A 10,676-nucleotide genomic window follows, 5' to 3' on the forward strand; every position below is an offset into this window, starting at 1 on the left:
ACACTTTGCAGCTAAGGAATGTGTTTTTATTGCCTGGCCAGATAGTTCAGATTTCCGGTCAGTCTTAGTAAAGACCCCTTTTATAACATTGATAAAATTTTATCACAGAGCTATGAAAACAAAATTAGATTTCATAACTCACATCAGGCCTTGAAAAGGATGCCTATATAAATTTTTACAAACTTTATCAGGGTTTAATGCACTTATTCTGATTTTTTTTAAAATAGCAACTTTCACTAAATTTTATATATACGTGTTTGTATATAAATAACTATGTATGTGTGTATGAATATTTATTTATTTATTTATTTATTTTCTACCTTACAGGAAAGAAAACATCCTCTACCTACATGTAAACAGAAGATGGTGACAGAAAGACCAGTTTCTTAAATTGAAGAGTCTCTGAACTTCATCAAATCGACTTCTAAAAAAGAAATATGCACAGTATTTTTGAAATGTAGTTCTAACACTTACCCTTTAAAACAACTAGATTTTTTATGGACATATTTTGAAAACTTACCTTCACTGAGAAATCAGCCACAATGTATCTATGCAGTCATTGTAGGACATGGCATAGTCGAAGGCAGTGTTAGCCATAAAGATTTTGTATCCTCGTGGAATCCAGAATTCGTTCTCTAGTTTTCTGGTCTATAGAGTTGTCTGTAGGAGAAAAGACTGACATATCTACAGAACACATGTTTTCTCTTACCAAATAGATGGTAAGTTCCTAGAGGGCAGGGATCCTGGGACATGGCTCACCCAGTGTTCCTTGATAAAACTCATCAACTCCACTTTATCGCAACATGATGGGAAGATGAGATTTAGTTGTCACTGCTCTAGCACTGGTCACAAACCAGAACAGAGGATCGATCTGCTTCATAGAGTTTCATTTCAATCACCTACTGAGGTAGTACAGTCCTCAGAATCAAATTAAGTGGAGTTACAGTTGCACAGTCCTTCCTGTGTTTCAAAGGCAGGAAACACTTCCCAAGATTGTACAAATGGAATAAATGTCATGGTATAAACAAGGCATCTTATAGTCTTAAAATATAGCTTTGATGATTTATGTATCTTAGTTGCAAATACTAAGTTTTAAGAAACACTCAAAATTGTATGAAATTACTTATACATGAAGTGACAATATTTAAAATTTTAGCAGACTATTATGAAGCAGTTCTCAAGCTGTTTTGGACCATATATTCCTTTGAAAACCCATAATCACACAAAATGCACCTACAGAAAGATATGTCTTTTTATACCATTTCACAGAACTATTTTTAAAATGTTGGAAGACAGAATCTTCCAACTAGTTGGAGGAGTTCCTATAGAGCTCCCAAACCTAGGCCTGCTTGCTCAACACACAGAAAGCCACTCACCGACATCAGGGTAGTGAAAGAAAGTAGGTATTTATTTGCAAAGCATAGAGCAAGGAGCTGGGCAATCCCTGAGGAGTTAGAGGTAAAGGGTCTTAGAGATTAAAACTGGGGCTGAAATATGCATGGTCAGCTCCTATCCAAGTTCCTGGTTGCTCACTGGTACTCATGACCTTCCTTTGGTTGGTCAGCGACACTGTGCCCTTTGGGATATTTTTATGGTGGCCAAGTGGGCTTCAGCAAGTCTGGGGACTACACTGTAGGAGATAGAGGAATTCCTCTGAAGCAAGACCCCGTGAGATAAAACAGATCATTTTTTTTAATTTTAACTTTTATTTAATGAATATAAATTTCCAAAGTACAGCTTATGGTTTACAATGGCTTCCCCCCTATAACTTCCCTCCCACCCGCAACCCTCCCCTTTCCCACTCCCTCTCCCCTTCCATTCACATCAAGATTCATTTTCGATTCTCTTTATATACAGAAGATCAGTTTAGCATACATTAAGTAAAGATTTCAACAGTTTGCTCCCGCACAGAAACAGAAAGTGAAAAATACTGTTTGAGTACTAGTTATAGCATTAAATCTCAATGTACAACACACTAAGGACAGAGATCCTACATGAGGAATAAGTGCACAGTGACTCCTGTTGTTGACTTTACAAATTGACACTCTTGTTTATGGCATCAGTAATCACCCTAGGCTCTTGTCATGAGCTGCCAAGGCTATGGAAGCCCCCTGAGTTCACCGACTCTGATCATATTTAGACAAGGCCATGGTCAAAGTGGAAGTTCTCTCCTCCCTTCAGAGAAAGGTACCTCCTTCTTTGATGACCCATTCTTTCCACTGGGATCTCACTCGCGGAGATCTTTCATTTAGGTTTGGTTTTTTTTTTTTTTTTTTTTTTTTTTTTTTTTTTTTTTTTTTTTTCCAGAGTGTCTTGGCTTTCCATGCCTGAAATACTCTCATGGGCTTTTCAGCTGGATCCGCATGCCTTAAGGGCTGTTTCTGAGGCCAGAGTGCTAAAACAGATCATTTTGATGTTCATTACTGGAGAATTTTCCTGGGTCTATCAATGTACTACTCTCTCTGTTGAAGTGAATGCCTTTAGCTATCCTAAAGGAAGAACAAGGGAGCCTGAGCTGAGGGTGAGAGGCTGCATCCTAGTGACATCTTGCCTCTGCTTTAAGGACACTTGAGTAGGGGTTCAGTTTCAAAAACATCGGTGAGCTTTCCAAATAGAGAAGTTCTGACATAAGAGGTTTCTGTGATCTTTGAGGATTGGGGGACATAGAACCCACACATCTCAAAGCAAAGATTTTAAAATATATGTTAGATGAAGCCAATTCTGACATTCACCATAGTGATGTTATTTTGTTATGTTCAAGAACAATAAGCCATAAAGACTTCTTCGTGTCCTTGAGTTTGATTTGTGTGTCTTCGAATCAAGTGGGAAGAGAGAGGGAAATAGAAACTTCCTCAAACAGTGTTGTTAATTTGGAGCATTCCTTGGAGAAAATCCTTATTACCTGGCAGGAAAAAAGCTAATTAGTCCAAGATTTCTTATAATCACAAAACCATTTTACTTGCTTCTCTTCCTGGCGGAGGGGATACATACTGCCTTCCTTTTGTCTTTCAGGTGAATAACATAGACTAGCAGCTGGGGACTGAAACAGCGGAAGAGTGGCTTTGGATGTTTTAGTCCTACATGGAAGCTACTGCGAGGAAGCTATAGGAAAATGGAACCTCTTGAGTCAGAACCCCCAGTTATCCCTACTGCTGCACGTTTAGGACCCATACCTTTTATCTAAGATGGGGGTGCCACATGTTCGGATGACGTTCAGATTATTTTATTCCAAGACATACTATAACAGTACTTCAGTGAATTTGGCCAAAGTTTACTACAATCTCAGAAATCATGTACAAAATGCCCTGTAACTCCTTTTAAGCTATCATTTAGAACCTTCCTTAAAACTTGCATTTTTATATGCAAAAATGTATTTGATTATGAATTAATGTCACTGTCCTTGGCTAGAGTTCTCAGATCCTTGAAGGCCACTGGGGTAGCAGCCAGAAGATGCCCTGCAGGGCTGCTCCATTAACAGCTTTGTTCCCATAACCCAGCACTGGGCCTTGAACATAATAGTTGCTCCCTAAATCTTCATTAGACAGCAGATGAACAGCCGAGTGTCAACACTGCTTGTGCTTCTTACTACTCATGGGACACAGCTGCTTTTTCATACATGACATGAGAATAGTAATATTTTCCTTTAACCACAAAAACATTGGTTGTAAGGGCCGGCACTGTGAAGTAGAGGGTAAAGCCTCCAGCTGCTGCTCCAGCATCCCACATGGGTGCCAGTCCTCAAGACCAGGCTGCTCCGCTTACAATCCATCTCCCTGCTAATGTACCTGGGAAAGCAGCAGAAGATGGCTCAAGTGCTTAGGCCCCTGCAACCCCGTGAGAGACCTAGAAGAAGCTCCTGGCTCCTTGCTTCAGATCAGCCGAGCTCAGGCTGTTGCAGCCATTTGGGAAGTGAACCAGTGGATAGAAGATCTCTCTGTCTCTGTCTCTGCCTTTCTCTCTCTCTCTCTCTTTCTTTCAAATAAATAAATAAATGTTTAGGGAAAAAGTTGCTTTTAGTATCAGATGAGATAAAGCACATACACCCAAAATAACTCACTGTTTTTTCTTCCTTCTGAAGGAAAGGAGTAGTTTTTAGTAGAAGAGGAAAAATAATTTTCTCTCTACTTTCTGATTCCTAGCCAGGATGAGACCCTGTAACAAAAGACAGATTAACAAGAGAAAAAGAAACAGAAGCTTATTAGCGTGTATACTCCTGTGTACATGGGAGACATCTAGGGAATGAATACCCCTCAAAGAGATGGCCTAGATTCCAGCCTTCAGACTTAAATTCTGCCTTCAAATGAAATAAAGAAGGAAGTGTTCAGGAGAGACCAGCTAAGGGGAGGTGACCAGGAAACGCATGGGGAAAAAGGGGGTGGGGGGCAAAACGTTTTCTGCAGATTTAAATCTTGCCTTTTGCATTGATGAGAACCTGGTGATTTACAGTCCCATCTTCCAGACCCAGTGAGACATTCCTTTCTAGATGCACATTTCCCTCACAAAATGTTCCTCTGTTTTCAGAGCTTCTCCTGTGTGTGCAGATTCTCAGAGTAATCAGCTCAAAATAATCCTTCCACTAAAGGGGCGTGATTTGGCGTGGCATATAACTTACAGATCTCAGGCAGGTATAAAGAAGTAAGTGACGTTTTGTATTATTCTAGCATGAAAAGGAGACTACACCATTTGGGGGGTGAACCAATGGAAGGAAGACCTTTCTCTCTGTCTCTCTCTCTCTCTCACTGTCTAACTCTGCCTATCAAAAAAAAAAAAAAAAAAAAAAAGAAAGAAAGAAAGAAAAAAAAAGGAGACTGCAGATCATTAATTCAGAGTAAAATGTTTTATAAGAATGTTAACGCTGAAGGGAAGGAGGGACATGTTCAGCCACCAGGTGAGAAACCATCACATCTCAGACCCTAATGCATCATCGTGTGCAAGCTGACTTCTCATCACGTCGCTGATGGAAGGTGGCTCAGTTAAACTGGAGATTAGGGGCTTTCTTATCCTCAGGCAAGGGAAAGGTAGATGTTGTGTTTGAAAGTTAGCAAAAAAAGAAAAAACATGTTGATGACATATGTTTGTAAGATTGTGCTTTCCATGTGGGACCATGCAGGTAGGCAGATAAAGAACAAAACAGCCCGAAGATTTTCCCAAGTTTCTGTCTCTAGGCCTGCACCCTAACTCTACCCCCTCGCATGCCAATCCAGCACACTCACTTTCCCAGGATGCGCCTGAATCTCCTCCAGCACCAAGAAGAGGACGCCATGAACACTTGTGAGCTGAGTTCTAAATAGAGACACCAAGCAAACTTCCCCGGAAGACATCAGACCCACTGAACCCTGCCCAAATTCCACCCGTTCTTCATGTTCAGTTAGGGTGTTCAGTTACCACCCTCTGTCTGGTAAAGGGCCCCACTGGACTGGGGGGCTCTCTCCTCAGAAGTGCAGCGCAGCCCAGCATCTCTCTTCATGGACAGGCTCTTTACAGTCTCTCTCTCTCTCTCTCTGTGTTTGTCTCTGGTACTCTCCTCATGAGGTTGCCTGCACTCACATCTGAATGTGTACTCACTCCCACTTCAAATAAATCCTGTTCCCATTTTTGTACTTATGTCCCTGCTTCGAATTCTTATCTCACATGGGGACAACAACCTGGAATAAAGCAACAGGGAAACATATCCCCAGTTGTTACATCAAGAATTTGAAAAGCAAGAAATACCCTGATCCCAAGGGAAACTGGCATCATTTATTTAGGCAATACTTATTTATGCAGTTCCTGTGCTATGCCAGCACTATCCTGGGTGCTGGGGTTATAGTGATGAATGAGACAAGGACTTAGTTCTCTTGGACCTTACTGTCCTGGTGGAGGCAGAGTCAGTGAAGAGGGAACTGAGTAAGTAGGAAAGACAATGACTAGTGATAGATGCTGTGAAGAAGGATCACCGGGTAAAGGGATAGAAAACAACGGGCCAACTTGAAGTTCAAATGCACATATTTATCAGAAATATTTACTGAGTGAATAAGCAGGTGACTGGTGATATAAAAAAAAAAAAAGTCCTTTCAGGGGATGATAAGTGGCCTTGGTACTTTGGAAGCACTATTTTACAGTAAAGTTTGGGAAAGAGAGCAGTACGTAGACTTGGCATTAACAAATAAGCAATTAGCTCTGCTGTGCTCATCAAACTGTGTGACCTTGGCAAATTTACCTAACCTGTATCTCAGCTAGTGACAAATATTGTCTGATGCATGTCTCAACTTGTAGATATGCAAGAAATATTGGGATGTCTCCAGAAGTGTTACTGAGTTTATATTTGTCTCTCTTACACGTTTAAGAGATCATTATTAGCACCATTGCCGGCACCCCTACTGATGCCACCAGGGTCATCAAGAAGGGAATTGTCCAGTAGGTGCTAAAGTGCTAAGGCCAATAAAGGTTAGGGAGAGGCCAGCATTGTGGCACAGTGAGTTAAGCCACCGCCTGCAATGCTAGCATTCCTTATCAAAGTGCTGGTTCAAGCCCTGGCTGCCTCACTTTTAATCCAGTTCTCTGCCAAGGGGCCTGGGAAAGCAGTAGATGATGGCCCAAGTGCTTGGACCCCTGCCACCCATGTGGGAGATTCAGATAGAATTCTGTGTTTTCCTGGCTTCAGCCTAGTCCAGTGCCAGTCATTGAGGACATTTGTGGAGTGAACCAGCAGATGGAAGGTGTCTCCCTCTGCCTGCCTGTCGCATAAATAAATCTTTTTAAAAAGAGGTTAGGAAACCACAGTCTATGTGCCAGGCACTGTGCTAGTTCTTTAAATGCATCAACCTGTTTAATCTTCCCAACTTTTATTAGCTCCATTTTGCCAATCTGAGAAAAGCCTAACAGGAATCTTCAATAACCCATGTTCATTTGCTTATTCCTTCAGTATTTATTTAGTGAGCACCTACCAGGAACTTTCTGTACTGTGTTAAATTTGGCATTAAGAAGGTAACCCTACTTTGTATCAAAAGAAAAGAAAGAACATAAAAGAGAGGAAAAAAAGAGGAAGAGGCGAATACAAAACATCATTTGAATCCAAACTCATTTCTTCAGTTGAATTCAGGAGAAATAACAAATTGTTGGTTTTCTCTCCTCTCTCTCTCTCTCTCTCTCTCTCTCTGTCTCTTTGCTGCCATTCTCTGAACTTTTGGAATCTCTCTGCTCTCTGTTTGAACTTGAGCAAATATATAACTTATATTTTCTCTATTCCTAGAGCTTTCAGAAATCCCAAAACATTTGGTTTAGATTAAATTCACTGACCGAGGCATTATAATTTGGCTTCAACACAGATGATCCCATCAACCATCGCCTTATCTCACCTCCCGGCTTATTGCAGTAACCGAGTACACCAGTTAGGGGGTGAGGGCAGGGCTGAGAGAGCAGGTCGCCCGGTTCAGCAGACACACATCCTCAGCAGGGTGGCATCCTGGTAGAATCCAGAGGAATGGATTCAGAAAATCTGATCAGGATCCTGTGTGTGCATTTACACAAGCCTCGTTTTATTTTTTTGCCTGAATCTAAATGATAGAGATTTTAATAGCTCCAGTAATTAGACAAGTATGCAGTCAACCCCATTATATTCCTGTGCAGTATCACACTCCCTGGGGCCCATCGTCTCCGCTTGCTGGGCTCCCCACAGGGGCCCCTTCCCCTTATTTCCTACCACAGGGAGGTGGTTTCTTTTCAAAGAGCTTACTGTTCACGTTGTTTTTATCTGCCCCGAATCTGGAGGTTGGCTTTGCTTCTCGGTGTTTCACCAGGGCAGTGCCCAGTTGCATAAGAAAAGGCCAGAGCAGGGCCCGGCAGTTCGGTGGCCTGCCCACAGTGCCCAGGGCACATGCTGGTGAGCACAGTGGCCTTTACACAAATTTGTGTTGTAAAAAAACTTTTGATAATTCAGTTATCCACTTTAAAGGGGAGGAACACCACGCCGAGACTCACTATTGTAAATCATGGCCTCTTACAAAGAAAATCACCTTTCTGCATTCCTGATAACCTCTCATTATTTTTCTTCTCTCGGATTTTGTGACATTCTATTATCTGTAGTAATATTTCACCTCATCAGCCTAGACAATCTCCCTGGAGGTGCCGGGGGCTCCACATTGGTGTCTTGGGTTTTTCTTATTGTTGTTTCTTCTGAAACTTAAAAATCTTTCAATGATTTAAAATTAAGGATTACTGTGCTATTATAATTATGCAGTTTACCTAATTAAGAAAATGACTTTTTTCCCATATATTTTTCCTGGGGGCTGTCAGAAAGCCATGCTCATTGCCATCTGTGTTTTTGTTAGTTTGTTTACTTGTTTCAGATTTCTTTCATGACTATGTCTCAGGAAAAGAGACATGTGCAGTTTGGTTTCTTGAGGTCACCTTCTTCTAGCCAGTCCTTCCCTGCCAAAAAATAAAAAAAATAAAATAAAAAATTAATTATTTTACTTGGCAAGAATCTGAAAAGTTGTCCTCTGAAAGCAATTCTAAATTCCTGCAAAGTTGGTCCTTATACAACCTATGAAACAAAACAAAACGGAATCCCCTACACAGCATAGAATCACAGGTTCACCCTGCACACTTGTTGTTTGAGGTTACTGTAACCGGTGCTCTGTGTGTTTATTCTCTGCAGTGGGTGTCAGACAGACGCCAGGATACTACAGGCAAGGCTAGGAAGACTTGACAGTTAGCAATGTTTCCTAAGACTATATCTAAAATATTTTCTACCAAACAGGGTAAAAGAAAACAAGGTATTTTTAAAAGATTCTCACAATTGTAGCATGATTAACTCATTTTAGAATCATGTCTCTCAGGTTATAAAGACTGCAAATGTTGAGTATTTCGCTTAAACAAAATGAAGGGGATGTCTGAGCAGATTAGAATGCAGAAGCCGCCTCTACCGAAGATACTGGCACGCCCTTGACTCTCCTTGGGAGGAAGAAAGGCTACCCCAGGAGGAGTCTGACCATTCAGCATTTTGTGCCTGGTCAGGATTGATTCCAGATGTGGGAGGTAAATGCTAGAAAGATTTTGGAAAATGGAGTGGAAATGAAAAACCCCTCAGGCCATTTGAGGTTCGATGACAGATGAGGTAGGTATATTCAGGTAAGTAATGAACTTGCTGGGAAATTGGAGAGCACTTAGTCCAGCAGGTCTTTAACAGGAAGGAAAGACTCAGCTGAGGCGCATCATGGCCTCTCCCACGCTTTGTGCTCCCCACACGGGGAAACATGGAGCCCGAACAGTAACACATAAAAATCAAAAGCTGAGACACAACTACCCTGTAAATAAGCTGAATTCACATCTGTTCCTAACGCTGGTTCATACTTTGCGACTGTGTTTCTTTTTTCTTCAGCTTTTTATGTGGTCTATCACGACTGTTTAATTATTGGAAGAAATTGGTAGGTTGCAGAGCAAGCGCTAATGCTCCAAGATGAAAGACCGTCTGTAAACAGCAACACAGAGACACACGCGATGAAAGGACCAAAAAGTCCAAGCCGGCATTGCCGCATGCAGTTATGCAGCTTTTCCACTGTGGGATTTCCCAGCTGAGGACAGGGTAGCAGGGGCTGGAATTCGGTCTCCACTTCTCTCACCATGCCTCGGCCTGAAGGAAGAGGCTGCTGCTTTGTAACTGTTGTAAAAACAGCTTCATCCTGCTGAGCCTGCATCCACAGCAGTTCATCAGCCCAGAAGGGGCGCCATTTCCCAAATGGGACAGAAAAGCTTTTTGGGTTCCTAGTGGCACTGGGTAAACCCCACATCGCCCGAAGGGAAGGGGAAAGGAATGACAACAGGGGTGGGTGCCTCCTTCCCTGTCTTCCCTGTCTCACTTCTTTCGTCTCTGTCCTTTCTCTTTTGCTGGAATCAGAGGATCTCAAGATGGAAAGAGCCAGCGAGAACCACCCAATTCACATTCTCATCTGATGCTTGAAATGCACTCCCCCGTATCACACCACGACAACCGGTCAGCCAGATTTAAGCATCTTAGCGGTCAGGAAATGTGTGACTTTCTCAAATAGCCCTTCTACCTTCTGATAGTACTGAAAAAAATTCCTGCTTACAGCAACCTGGAACACCCATGCTGTGTATCCTGTTCACTCATGACTGGATCTTCATCTGTGATACAGGGAACAAGCTTAACGCTTCTTCCAAAGAGAGCCCTGTCAGGTTGGCTTTGTGATACAGTGGAATAAGTCACCGCCTGCTGTGCTGGCAGCCCTTATGGGCACCAGTTCCTGTCCTGGCTGCTCCACTTCCAATCCAGCTCCCTGTTAATGCACCTGGGAAAGCAGCAGAAGATGGCCAAGTACTTAGACCCCTGCACCCACGTTGGAGATCTGGATGAAACTCCTGGCTTCTGTGACTACTTGAGGATGGCAGATCTCTCTCTGCAAGTCTCTCCCTCTGTATGTAACTCTGCCTTTCAATTTAATAAATCTTTAAAACCAAACAGAAATAAGCAAAGAGAGGCCCTCCAATTTCAATGTGAGGTTTGTCCAGTGCTGAAGCTTCCTTCATCTTTGGACAACATGATTTCCTCATATACCTGATAAAAATTACTTCAATTCTCTCTCTTACCAAAACTGCCTTTCAATGTGTTATCTGGAACTGAATGTAATAGGCAGCCATCATCCAAACAGAGCTCACCATTAATGATAAATACCAAT

The 10,676-nt window shown here is 42.0% G+C and overlaps 1 protein-coding gene across 1 annotated transcript in view; it reads left to right on the forward strand.

Annotated features, from left to right (window-relative positions):
- Window positions 1-10,472, forward strand: part of DCDC1 (doublecortin domain containing 1) — a 557,706-nt gene extending 547,234 nt beyond the window's left edge. Inside the window, exon 41 of the mRNA XM_070071609.1 lies at window positions 328-10,472. The gene's annotated coding sequence lies outside the window, so the exon portion shown is untranslated. The remainder of the gene's footprint in view (window positions 1-327) is intronic.
- Window positions 10,473-10,676: the final 204 nt, after the last annotated feature.

The sequence above is a fragment of the Oryctolagus cuniculus genome, chromosome 1 (assembly GCF_964237555.1).
Source record: "Oryctolagus cuniculus chromosome 1, mOryCun1.1, whole genome shotgun sequence".
Classification (NCBI taxonomy): Eukaryota; Metazoa; Chordata; class Mammalia; order Lagomorpha; family Leporidae; genus Oryctolagus; species Oryctolagus cuniculus.